Source organism: Echinops telfairi, unplaced genomic scaffold (assembly GCF_000313985.2).
Source record: "Echinops telfairi isolate 266 unplaced genomic scaffold, ASM31398v2 ScPeMD7_22;HRSCAF=79, whole genome shotgun sequence".
Taxonomy (NCBI): Eukaryota; Metazoa; Chordata; class Mammalia; order Afrosoricida; family Tenrecidae; genus Echinops; species Echinops telfairi.
Window position 1 is genome coordinate 5,893,681 of NW_022103919.1, and position 14,157 is coordinate 5,907,837.

The 14,157-nt window shown below is 42.2% G+C and overlaps 1 protein-coding gene and 1 pseudogene across 2 annotated transcripts in view; one reads left to right on the forward strand and one right to left on the reverse strand.

The window, feature by feature from the left end:
• The window catches only part of ABL1 (ABL proto-oncogene 1, non-receptor tyrosine kinase), a 167,768-nt gene that overhangs the window by 43,441 nt on the left and 110,170 nt on the right, over nucleotides 1–14,157 (forward strand). The window lies entirely within an intron of this gene.
• LOC115869149 lies at nucleotides 5,679–6,344 on the reverse strand (annotated as a pseudogene).

The following is a 14,157-nucleotide window of genomic DNA, read 5'->3' on the forward strand; positions in this document are numbered from 1 at the left end:
TCTGTTGTCCATCCCCCAGGGAGGCGGTTATATGTAGATCCTTGTAATCCATTCCCCCTTTTACCCCACCTTCCCTCCACCCTCCTGGTATCGTCACTCTCACCACTGGTCCTGAAGGGATCATCTGTCCTGGATTCCATGTGTTTCCAGTTCCTGTCTATACCAGTGTACTTCCTCTGGCCTATCCAGATTTGTAAAGTAGAATTGGGATCATGATAGTGGGGTGGGAAGGAAGCATTTAGGAACTAGAGGAAAGTTGTGTTTCATCATTGCTACACTGTACCCTGACTGACTCGTCTCTCCCCACCATAAAGATTTTCATTCCAACCTATGTTCCCTAATTTACAACCTTAGAAACCCATAGGGACAGTTCTACAAGTCCACGTGAGTAAAGGCATTTGCTAGTATTATAGGACATTCAAAGATGACCCTGCTTTTACAAATACACCATTTGCTCAAAAACAATTCAAATACTAGACATTATTTTACTCACAGTACTGTAGGGAAGGGGACATTTCCTGCTTGAGAGGAAAGAGAGATTGTGCTTTACCTCACTGGTGAGATCAGGAGAGAAAAACAGGACTGGTTTTTATTTATTTATTTATTCTTATCATTTTATTAGGGGCTCATACAATTCTTATCACAATCCATACATACATCAATTGTGCAGTGTACATTTGTACATTCATTGCCCTCATCATTCTCAAAACATTTGCTTTCCACCTAAGCCCCTGGTATCATCTCCTCATTTTTTCCCTCCCTCCCTATTCCCCCTCCCTCACAAACCCTGGATAATTTATAAATTATTATTTTGTCATATCTTGCCCTGTCCGACGTCTCCCTTCACCCACTTTTCTGCTGTCTGTCCCACATGGAGGAGGTCACATGTAGATCCTTGTAATCTGTTCCCCCTTTCCACCCCACCTTCCCTCCACCCTCCCAGTATCACCACTCACACCACTGTTCCTGAAGGGATCATCCCCCTTGGATTCCCTGTGTTTCCAGTTCCTATATGTACCAGTGTACATCCTCTGGTCTAGCCAGATTTGCAAGGTAGAATTGGGATCATGATAGTGGGGGTGGGTGGTGGAGGGAAGCATTTAGGAACTAGAGGAAAGTTGTATGTTTCATCGGTGCTACATTGCACCGTGACTGGCTCATCTCCTCCCTGAGACTCTTCTGAAAGGGGATGTCCAGTGGCCTACAAATGGGCTTAGGGTCTCCACTCTGCACTCCCCCACCCCCTCCCCATTCACTATGATAAGATTTTTTGTTCTGATGATGCCTGATACCTGATCCCTTCAACCCCTCGTGATCACACAGGCTGGTGTGCTTTCATGTGGGCTTTGTTGCTTCTGAGCTAGATGGCCGCTTGTTTACCTTCAAGCCTTTAAGACCCCAGATGCTATATATTTTGATAGCCGGGCACCATCAGCTTTCATCGCCACATTTGCTTATGCACCCATTTTTCTTCAGCGATCGTATCAGGGAGGTGAGCACACAATGATATGATGTTTTGTTCTTTGATGCCTGAGAACTGATCCCTCAGCACCTCGTGATCACACAGGCTGGTGTGCTTGTTCCATGTGGGCTTTGTTGCTTCTGAGCCAGGACTTGGTTTTTGGTGGGGAAAGATGCTGGAAGAGGACATCTAAGCATCCAAAGAGAGAGCCCCCAGACTATTGCTGTAGACTTTTCCCCACCCCAAATCTAAAAGGAGTAAAAAGTATGGGAAAGGGGCACAGATAAGTTTTGGGAAGAGAGAATGAGCAAGAACATGAGAAAAGGAAAATGCAAGGTGTACATGGGGATTAGATTATGATCCAGTTTTTGTGCTTTTCTAAGGGGTTTGGCAGTTAGCTGAAGGATTTTGAGTGGAATGGGGCAACATGATTAAAGAGCTTTAGAGAAATTTAGCATTCCTTTCAAACACAGGTATGAGGGAGGTTTAGTCTGATGATAGGGCAGGCTGGCTAGTCTGAAAAATCCACCTGATAACAACTCTTAAGACATGATACTTAAAATATAACAAATATGTATAGCTAAACTTGCCAGAAAGGAGGGACAACTGTCGACCCAAAACGAAAACACTGAGTCATAAATAAGGACAAGTTAAAATTACAGTTGTCTTGGAACCACTTGCTTCTTACCTGGCCCCCATCCCAGATGTTTTATGGCGGTATAATTGGGGTGTGGAGTGGGTTCTGTGCTGGGTTGTTGACTGCAAGGTTAAGCAGTGTGAAACCACTCGCTGCTCCGTGAGCTGTAGAAAGAGGAGGCTTTCTCCTCCCATAAAGAATTACAGTCTTAGAAACCTGCAGGGGCAGTTCTACTGTGACCTATAGGGTTGATATTGATTCGATGGCCCAGAAGTTTCTTTGGCTCCTACCCCAAATGTTTTATTGAGGTGTATAATTGACATACACTAAACTACAAAAAAATTGAAATGTAGAATTCGATAAATTATGACACCCACACACATGAAAATCCATCATCACATTTAAGAGAATGAACATCTCCACTAGCCTCAGAAGTTTCCTTATTATGTTTATGTACACAAAAGTCCATTATTTTTCCCAGATAGATAAAAATGAGCAAGTCTTATATACTGAGTATAACATTTCATCTTCACAAAATTTTTCTTCTAAGTATTTTGTATCATTATTAGCTTCTGTAACATCGGTCCAGGTAAAGACCACTTGTGATACATTAAAAAGAAAAAGAAAAACAGTTTTCTTATGTCCGCCTCCCTCCATGCTCATGTTCTCTGTCTCTGTCTGTTCGTTTTCATTAGTAAGACTGGAGAAGGTGCACTCAGACACGGTGTACTTTGCTCTGGCTGATCCCGTCATGTTGTACGTACCGTACTTCACTCCTCTTTAGTGGTGAGACAGCCAGATGACTGTCTTCCAAAGTTCTTGGCGTCAACAAGTGAATGCTTCCAGCATTCTATCAGGGTCTCTCCCCAAGCCTCCTCATTTTCCTCCCATTGTGTGGATATATGATTGGCTTATTTATTCATCTCTTGATGAACCAATGATGTGTTTCCATTTTTCTGACTATTACAATAAAACTGCTAGAAAGCGTTGTGAACTTGCCTTTCTATGGACATTTGTTTTCATTTCTCTTGCGTGAATAGCTAGGGGTGAGATGATGGCATCCTATGCTGGATCTGTAAAGCTTGGTTTTGAAGGCTATTGGAGTACAGATACAATGCTCACAAACCATGCAGTATCCCCTTACTCTGTTCAAACAACTACCTTTTGGTTCCACAGGGGCACAATTAAGTGTTCTGGAATTCCCATTCTTCCTCATGTTAGCTGTGGTTTGTTTTAATCCACACAATCAAATGCCTTTAAATAGTTAATAAAATACAAGTAGACCTCTTTCTGGTATCCTCTGCTTTCAACCAAAGTCTACCTGACGTCAGCCCTGATATCCTCAGTCAACATTCTCTTGTGGGTCTGGCCTGAATCCGTTGCAATGTACTGGTGTAACCATTTTTTAATTATCTCTAGGAAAACTGTACTTGTGTGTGACATTAATGATACTGCTTGGTAATTCCCACATCCTGTTGGGTCAGCTCTCTCTGGAATGGGCACAGATATGGCCACGTCTTCCAGATTTCTTGGCATCAATGAATAAGCGCTTCCAGCTTTCTATCAGATTTTTGTGTGTTTTTTTTGAGACTAGATAAGAGCTTTCGATGTTAGAATGATCAGATCTGGAATTTAAGAGTAAGTAAAAAATGTTGCTATTCAGGTTATAGTACACGCACGCAGGTTTCTTTTAAACAAAACATGTCTCCACGATAAGATATCTACAGGCAAGTTCTCTCAGTGATGTATTTATCTTGGTCTCATTAGGGTGCCTTCAAATAAAAGGTCCAATCAAACCAGTGATTTATGAAGGGATCTATTGGACCAGTTAAGTTCAAGGCAGAGAGGTCAGCTCATCAAGTTATGGCGACTGGTTTGTGGAGTTCCAAAAACTTGATAGATTTTCCTGAAAGGATACAGGATGATCACCAGGGGCTTATGACAAAGACATTTTAAGAAAATTCTTGATACATTGGTGAGAAAAAGGTCATGATCGATGCATCAAGAATTGTTCTTTTTCCAATTATAACAATATACCTGTTCATTCTTTGAGGGTAGCAAGGGCCGTCCTACAAGAATTCCTTTGGGAAACTTTATGCTGTCCACTTTACAGCCCTGATCTTGCCCCTTGAGACTTCAATTTGCTCCCCAAACTCAAAGGACATTTCACAGAACCATGACTGAAGCCCCTCCAGGGTGCCCAAACTATCACTTTGACGTCATGTAAAGTGGAGGCGAGCACAGCCTTCTTCAGGGAAGGGTAGAGAGATGGAAATGTTGCCCGGAAGTGTATCTGTAGACCTAGATGGAGGATACACTGAGAAACAATAGCTACAGAGCTGTATTTTGACATTGTTTTTGCTTAAAGGTTTTTATAGCAATATTTTAAATTGATTTTTAACTCTTATGTTATGGATTGCAGTCTTTAAAATGCCGTGTCAGTTATTTCACTTTCCCCTGTTTCTTGTTTCCATCTCTCTCTCTTTACAGCCCTTCTGAACCTTGTCGTTGGGCAAATGTTGCCCTTTTCACATTAAGTGGTGATTATTTTTAAAAGTACATGTCTCCTTAGTGTTGTTCTCTTCATAGAACTGGCTGAAGATTGAGCCAAGAGGGTGAGTTCATTTAAAGACTTCAAGGGTAACTAAGGGCCGTAATCGTGGGGAATGCACTAGTCTCTATCCAATCAAGATGCTTGGTATTTCCCCCCCACATTTTCCAAATAATTTTATATAGTCAAGTCACCAGAAAAAAACCCAAAACTTGTTCTTGTCAAGCAGAGTGTTTAAGTCCATTCAGTCAAAGAGTCTGGTATATCTTTGTGGGTCTGCTCCTTTGCAGATGGGAAGAGACCGGAACCAGGTTCTTTACATCATGCGTTCTCAGGCGATGCCACATCTTCCTATACTATCCAATTTCTTTAAGATAAATGGAGTGACTCGCAGCCGCATCATCCGATTCACTTCCTCAGGGTCCATCTTCGGCGCGAGACCCTCGGTCCGAAACATCGTGACTGGGTTTCAACGACTCCTCGCTGGGGATTTAGGTACTTCTCGGATTGCCGCCTGGCGCCTGGATCTCGGCTCACTTCTTCGTCCGTTCTATGCTTGGTATTTTTAATGATTGAAAAACAAAACAAAACAAAACACTTTTTTATTGTGGTTTAGCTGAAGAAGTATAAAGCAGATATCAGATTCATATTCAATGATTGATGCAGTTTGTCTCACCACATCCATTGCAAGCCCCTAAACGTCTTGTACATGTTGAAAACTTTTCATAAAGATCTCCTGGGTGCAAAATGGAAGGGCTGTAGCGGCTCAAAATGAACGGTCTAAAGTCACACCGACCTTGTAAGCCTGGGTTTCTTAAGGCTAGAAAATACTCCCAAGTTGATTTTTTAAAATTTTGTTAAAATGTACAAATGGAAAGAATACAACACTTTACATATTCTATGGTGTCTAAGCATTTGACCATCCATCGTTTACGTAGTTGCTGTTGGCCCATCATGGTCAGAAATCACACAGAGGCCTGGTTGTCTGTGAAAGCCCTTCTGTTTTACAAAACAAGTAATTTCTCCTTTCAGAAGTCCCGTCGAATGTTTTTTTTCTTTGCTTCTACACGTTGCTGCATCATTCGATAAGCTTAATTTTCTAGCTGTACAGTCTCATAATTCTTTCTAACCAGGATACCCACGTTGACTCCCTTGTCTCAGTGTAGACCAGCTTGTTAGTTGCATGCTCTTCGGTTGCCAGCTTAAATCTTGAATATGTTTGCTTCACTTCTGGAGTTCTTTCTGGGCATGTTCAGTCGTATGAACAAAATTTCATTCATTGCATTCGTGCTGTGACATTTGTTTAGAGTCTCAATTCTGAGCTGCTCGGTGCTCGAACTGGGCTATGGAATTGTGACCCCCTGCCACGCAGTGGGATCAATTTCCTGACCCGACAGGGGCTGGAAGCGCTGGTCACTGAGCAGCCTATCTTTGGAAGTCATTTCTCCTCAAGTCGGTTTCGGATGCAGCATCATCTGGGGCTGTTGTGTAAGTACTGCCGACTCATCGAAGGTGCCCCTGGAGCTCCAGTGGGGCTGTTGCGGAGCTCAGGTGGTTCTTCGTGGGCAGTCTTGGCGAGTCTCCTCCACCTGCACCACAGCTGCTGTCTGCACGCCAGGTGCGTCATAACCTTAAACTAAAGGAGGCAGTGCACCCACCACAACTTCTCTCCTCTCCAAACCTGTACCTGCCATTGCAGCCACCGCGGTGGTTTGATAATGTTTCCCGAGTCTCTGTGTTTCTGACCTTGAGGAATTTTTACCCCCTTTCAGTTTTCTCCCACTCTATCCAGGACCTTTTAATATGATCTCTTTCCGAGCCGTTGGTAGTGGTAGCTGAACACCATCTAGTTGTAGCAGTACTTTTGGACTCGTCCTCATATAAAATAATTATTTTAAATCATTTCAAGAAATAAGATGTTGAATAGAAAACAAGGACTAAAATCCTGTGAAGAAAAATCAGGAAGAATTGAGCTAGAATTGAAAAATAAAATCAATAAGGTGAGAACTTTGGCATTTCCAGGGGTCCTCAAACTACGGCCCATGGGCCACATGTGGCCCACAGGGTGTTTTTGCCCCATTTGCTTTTTTACTTCAAAATAAGATATGTGCAGTGTGCAAAGGAATTTGTTCATAGTTTTTTTTTAAACTATAGTCTGGCCCTCCAGTGGGTCTGAGGGACAGTGAACTGGTCCCCTGTTTAAAAAGTTTGAGGACCCCTGATAGCTGAACCAGCAGATCAGACACAGCTGAAAAGAGAATTAGTAAATTGGAAGTTAGATTTGAAGAAATTATACAGAACATAGTACATGGATATGAAAAGGAAGAATGAGAAAATTAAGTCTCCAGTAGAAACTATGTGGAGAAAAGCCTGTATAAAGATATGGAGAATAGTATGAGAAAGTCTAGCACCAGCTACTCAGAGATGCAGAAGAGACTCGTGGTAGCAGGGAGAGGTAGTATTTGAGAAAGTAATGCTAAAGCATTCCAAGAACACATCTCTAGTAGAATTTTAAAAGCCTATATCCAGATAAAGTAGAATGAAACAGCACCAAAGACAAAAAGAGCTCTTCAATGCAGTCAGAGAAAATGATTACCTCCTGAGGAACAGCTGTTAGACTGCAAACAAACCTCCTCTCAGCAGCACTGGAAACCAGAAGAAGACTGGAATACTATGTTAGAGTGTCCTAAGAGAAAATTGGTGCAGTGTAGCATTGTAGACTCAGCTGAGACATGATCCCAGAATGAGGCACGGCAGTAATTTTTCCAGATAAACGGAAACCGGGAGTGCTTTGCCTCCAATGGATTCTCCCAAAGAAATGTTTTGTTTTTGTTTCTAAATGACTTCAGAAGGAAGACTGTCTTCCCTGCAAGAAGAAACGGGAGCGCAATAATAATAATAATAATGATAACGATGAATTACTAGAGAATTGGTTATGAGTATCATGCAGCAAACTCACTAAACTGCAGTAAAGGTAACTCTGTGAGATTAAGAAGTTAAGCCTGAGAACCCTGTTATCACCATCAGTCTTTTCTACCATTGTCCTCTACCAAATGTGAATTAAATGAGTTTACAAACAAAAAAAAAGAGTTTCCAATTAAACTGAGTTAAGAAGTGACAGTAACATTTCTTGAAGACTTCAGAGGGAAAGAATGTAGCAGAAGGCCTTGGAGGGGGTAGGCCGAGTTTCAGGTATGGTGTGAATAGCTAGCTATAAACCAAACCAAACTCACTGTCATTGAGTCAGTGCCGACTCATAGTGACCCTGTTGGACAGGGTGGCACTGCCCCTGTGAGCTTCTAGACTGTGACTCTTTCCAGGAGTAGAAAGCCTACCCTTTCTCCCTCGGAGCAGCTGGTGGTTTTGAACTGCTGACCTTGCAGTTAGCAGCCCAACAAGTAACCACTGCACCATCAAACCTCCTGGTAATTCTTGTAAATACGTAGTTATAGAAGCAATAAAACTAGGTCCCTTGTATAGAAAGGGCTCTTTATACTTCCTAATTTCATATTGGCCGTCTGGGATCTTTGTATTTTTTCCTGGGTTTAGGGAAATTTCTTTGACTATTTTTTGTTCATTTCTATTAAGGCTTTATTTTGACATTCATATTTTTAACTGCTAAAGGCCCTTCTTTATCTAAAAAAATCTTTTTCATAGCCCTGATATTCTTGATTTCTTGGCATATAATCTTTATGGGTCTCTGAGGAGATGAATTCAAAGAGAATTTTTTTTAATTTTCTAGTTTTCACTTAGAAAAATCTGTTTTTCTTGATCTTTCTCTGTGAATTGCGAGTTGTTCCTCAATAGTCCAGTGATCTTGGCTGTCGATTCATATTTAAGAAAGGGAGACTAGGAAGGTTGATTGGTAATTCTCTGTCTATGAGATTTAAAATTGACTAGGGACTTTATTTTATTAATGAGTAGGAGAATCAAGGAACACTCTTGGGGAGCTGTACCTTGGGATACCTACATTGCATTAGTCCTTTCTAGACTTTTATTTCTTTTTTCTTTTTAAAAAATTAATTCATTTATTTTATTTTCACTTTTATTTCTTTAAGAAGATCTCTAGTGTTATTGAGGGTAAGTGTCTCGTTGAAAACCCTTTTTTGTTTAAGTGGGTCAGGTGTGTGTTTTGGCCTTCTACGACTTATGCACAGATTTATAATCGCTAATTTCAGCCTCATATCTCACTCACACCTTCTTCTTGCCATTTTCATGTTTAAAGCCCCTTGTGTTCTTCCGGGGCAAACAGGCTCCCCCTGCCACTCTAGACGCTCCAATAATACACACAGCTGTAATTTCTTCCGTGCTGCTTTGCCAGGCTGCAGTTGCCCATCTGCTTTCAACATTTGTTGAAGTCTTTTATACGATGACAACTGATTTTCTGTGCTTTCTTTGTTCTAGGTATAACCTTTTAACTCCTTTGCTATAATTTTAATGGGTCATAGGAAAGGAGAGAAACACATGCCAGTCTATCATCTCGACCCATAATTTATTACTTTTGATGATTATGGATTACTGGATAGAGAAGTCATAGCCATTAAGCCAAATATATATATTAAGCTTCAAATACTATCTAGAACTTATTTAGGATTAAAAAAATTTTTCATGGATTTTGAAAATATGGAATATTCTTAAAAATTTAGAAGTTTTTGGTGATTAGGGACAAAACAAGCCTTCAAGTTAATTCAGGACTTTAATTAAGCCCTAGTAGCTCTGTGGGATAGGCATTGGGCTGCTAACCTCAAAGTCAGAAGTTCAAACCCACTGGCTGGCTGATCCTTGGGGAAAAGATGAGGCTGTCTGCTCCAGTAAAGATTTATAGTATCGCTATGAATCAGATTTGACTTGATGGCAGTGGGCTTTGTTTTTCAGTAGTTAGTGAGGCTAAATGTTATCAGATATTGATGAGAACTAATCTGATTCTAAAATTGATTTCTAATCACTGTTCACAGAACACATCCCTCTTTCATGATGTAATACCAGCCATTGGTCTAAGCATCTGACGGGTGAATAAAAGCCAATTTGGTGTAAGAGTGGCCATAGCAGCACTAGAGATGTGTGTGCAGTTTGTTAAGATAATCCAAATGGTAGTTACGGAAACAAGGATCAACAGAGGGAGAAAGAAAGAGATACTGGGAAAACAGCAGCACATTTTAGTAATAGTCATTATTCAGAATGGCAAAATTGTTTACTATAAAAATTCCATTCTTCTCTGCCTCTTTGTGGCCCTGGACAATTTTTTACTTTATGTCAGAGTTTACTGATTTATGGCAATAAGGCAATACAATTTCACCTCTGAAACCAAGTGTGTAAAGTCTTGAGATGTTTTAAAGACGTTAGTTTCCAGCAGTGAGACACGAAATGGCTTTATACTGCGTAGTACATTTAGCCCTTTCTTCCAGTAAGTGTGTTACACATGTATAGAGAGAAATTGGTTTGCAGTGGTACATTTGGTGGTGAACTACCTACACTAAGCAAACATGGCCCTTCCAGAGGGAAACACTCATTTGCCATCTAAGGAGCCCTGGTGCCATAGTGGTTGCAAGTCAGACTGCTAACTGCACAGTCAGTTGAAACCCACCAGCTGCGCCATGGGAGAAAGAGGCTTTCGTTTGCATGAAGACGTACAGCCATATCCACATGGGCAGTTCCACTCTGTTCTGTAGGGCCACTTTGAGTTGGACTCTACTTGATGGCAGTGTTTTTTGTTTGTTTGCCATATAGGTAATCTTTTATGTGGGGAGTTACTTTGGGTTTTAAACAGTGTCATATTCTTGATGCTTTTAGGTGAGTGTTATTTTGAGTTGCCCTCAAGGTGACTTAACTCATGGCAGCCTTATGACAAATTGTTGCCCGATCTATAGCCTTCCTCCTCATTGCTGTGTTTGAGCCACCGTTGCAGCCACGGTGTTCCTCAGGTCCTTGAAGGGGCTCTCTCATGTGGGCTGACCTTCCACATCTCCAAGCATGATCGGTCCTTCCTGATGATGTGTCCAAAGCCTGGAGGGAATCTCTTTGGTAAGGATAAAACTCAAACCAGGGAAGGCGCAATTGGTCGTGAGAGCTACTACTGGCAAAGTCTAACTAGTTAGTTTGATTACTCGAGGTTTGATCATTTACAGCTGCTGTGCTATTGTATTAATAAGCCTGCTTTGCCTTCTGGCACCACGGATGCCTTTTTAAATTTGCGTGTTCTGAAAAAGAACACTGTGTGAAAGTGCTCAGCCTCAAATGTAAACTATAAAAAATATTTTTTTTAAATGCAAACACATTTGATGTCGGCTCATCCTCTGGGTTTGGACTGTCCATTTTTAGAGTGGAAGCTGCAGGGCCTTTAGGAAGTGACACTAAGTTCCTCTGGTCACAGGGAATGCACTTACTTAGGTGGTGATCTTGGGCCTGTTTCGGACTGGTCTGCAAATGAACCCTTATGTAGGTTTAATGGCAGTTGGACTGCTACCCGCAAGATCAGCAGTTTGAATCTGCCAGCTGCTCCTGGGAGAAATACGTGGCTCTCTACGCTCAAAAAGAACTGTAGTTAAAAAAAAAAAAAGCCCCCTATAGTCTTGGAAACTCACAGGGGCACTTGTGTCCTGTCCTGTAGGGTTGCTATGAGTTAGAATCAACTCAATGGCAGTGAGCATTATCTATGTATGTCCCAGGTCCTTCTTTTCTTGCTAGTTCTAGGTAGACTATCCTCTCCCAACAGACACAGGCCAGAATGCACTCCACTTCTGCTTGTCAACCAGGAGCTTTGGTGGTGTAATGGGTTACAAGTTGAGCGGCTAACCACAAGGGTCAGTAGTTTGAAACCACCAGCCACTCCACAGGAGAAAGAGGAGTAATCTTTCTGCTCTCTAGAGATTTACAGCCTCAGAAACCCACAGGGCAGTTCTACTCTCTCCTGTAAAGCAGAATTGGCTCGATGACAGTGAGTTTTTGGCTTTCTGCTTGCAAATACACTCAATCTCCAGGTCTCAGTTTCAATATCACTTGTACAGAGGTCTCCCCACACCCCAGTCTGTCAGGCTCTGGGGTACCTGTTGTCATCCTCAGCGGCTCTTTTCTTAATCCTAGTGAGACTTGTGTGTGTGGCGATTCTTTAGACCTCCCTCCTTCACCAGGGGACATTGATGGTTCCAGACCTTCCGTTGCTGGAGACTCCGGTTTGAGTCCTGGCCAGCACCTCTCATGTACAACCACCATTTACCTGCCAGCGGAGATTTGTTGAACAGGTTTTATCTGAGCTTCCAGAGTAAGATGGCCTGGGAAGAAAGGTTTAATGAGCCGCTTCCAAAACTCCGCTGTTGAGAACCCTATGGATCACAGTGGCAGAACTTGGGGCCGGTACAGGAATGGGCACTCTTGCCTTCCACGGGGTGTGGGGTTGCCCTGAATTGGGACTGATTCGAGGACCATTAACAGCAGTCCTTCACTCCCCTATAAACGCCATGTGGAGAAGGACTGTGATTGCTTGTTTAGTGCACTTCATCTCCAGTGCCTGCATCCAGCCTGGTACATGCCATGGGCTGCTTACCTGCTTTTGGAATGGCTGCATGGGATAGTCATTATCAGACCTGTCAGCTATCTGTAGCTAGCTAGCTTTGATGGCTCAGGTGGGTCTTGATTTATGAAGTTCAGTGCACTGTTGAGTGGTGTCTTTATTAGGACTAGAAGAAGGATGAGCCAGCCAGTACTCAAGCTATTCCTAAAACTGGGGTAGAAGGAAAGCATGGATAATTGAGGTCATTCTCTTGCCCCGTCCTTCCTTCCTTCCTTCCTTCCTTCCTTCCTTCCTTCCTTCCTTCCTTCCTTCCTTCTTCCTTCTTCCTTCCCTCCCGCCCTTCCTCCTTCCCTAGATTTCTTTTCCCCATCTCCCCCGCCCTTGTTTTTTGTTTCAATCACATGACCAAGTCAAGGCCAGTAAAAAAGATGGGGCTCTGAAAGTGCAGCGGGCAAGGGAAAGGTGGATGTGAGGTCACACAGGGTGGAACAAGTTCAGAAAATGATCACGCTGTTTTACCAGTTAGAGCAGGCAACCAGATCATGCGGTGAACCTGAACACCAGGAGAAGGATGTTTTCATCATCTGCCCGGTCCTAGAGATTCGGCAAAGAGGTGCCTGACAGAGCGGTTGGCTCAGCAGCCAGCCTTTGCCTGGATATATTCACAGTCTGTTTTGAAGTTGTGCAGAGAAGCTCACTTGCGTCATTCTGAAAATGCAGTGAGTCAACGCAGTCCCAAGGGAGCAGTAATGGGCTCAAACAGAAACTTGGAACGGAAAATAGCCCCGGATTTAAAGACATAGTACTTTCTTCCTATGACTTCATTTGCCTAGTGGTAAGATTAATTCACAGAAAACCTTTCTTTAGTGGCAGACCTTAAAAACAGGTGTGGTGGTAGTTTTCTGTGCTTTCCCCATTTTACCTTTTAAATGGGACACATATTAGGATGCACAGTGTTTGCAGGGAGCTATTAAAATGATTCCCCATTTGCCTTGCATGCATGTATGTGCTGCTTTTGCCTTCTAGGGCAATGCCAATTTTATTTTCCGCAGCCATTTTGACCTTCAGTCACATTGACATGCATTTGGATTTCCAGTGGAGAAAAATCAGAGACAAATCTTTTCATTTAGTTTAAACCATTGACCATATTTATGTTTCTGCTTGAATTTAAATAGGTATCTTTTAATAAAATTAAAGATAATATCTAACTATAACACATTTCAAGATTATCTAAACTCCTACCAAAAAAAAAGTCTTGTACAGTAGTCTATTTGCCAGCTGTGTTGTTACCATTAACATGTGTGAAAAACACATTAAGATTAGAGAGTTCCCAATGGAATTTTCACCTTAGCTATTTAAATCTACTTTGCTTACTTTTTTTCTAATTTCCTAAATAGTGACGCTTCTAGGCAGGATATGAAAGAGGAGGAGGAGGAGGGACAGTCCTGACTAAGGCAGCGGTTTCGTTAACCTGCGCACACGGCCATGCACTTGATTCCTGCTCGGGATGCCGGCTGTGAGGACTCCCGTGTCACCTGCACAGTGTGCTCGCTCTCTCCCACACACACAGGAGGGAAGTCGGTGAATCCGTTCTTCCCCTTCTCATGAGACACAGTGATATTTCTATTTGATCTCAGCTTTGAAAAATACTGCTTGGGGGTAACTAATTTATTTCATGACTAAAAGAGGTCCTGACTCCAGTTTGCAGAGTCTCTAACAGGAAAGAATGGGGACTCACAAGTTTGTCTTATCAGGTTGAAATCCTGCTTCTGCCCTGTAACTTGGGTGAGATCATAGTTACAGTGTTACCCCTCTAAGCTTTTGTTTTTGTTTTGCTTTTTAAATCGTTTTATTAGGGGCTCATATGACTCGTATCACAACCCATACACACATCAATTGTGTAAAACACATTTGTACATTCATTGCCCTCATCATTCTCAAAACATTTGCTCTCTCCTTAAGCCCCCGGCATCAGGTCCTCATTTTTCCCCTCCCTCCCC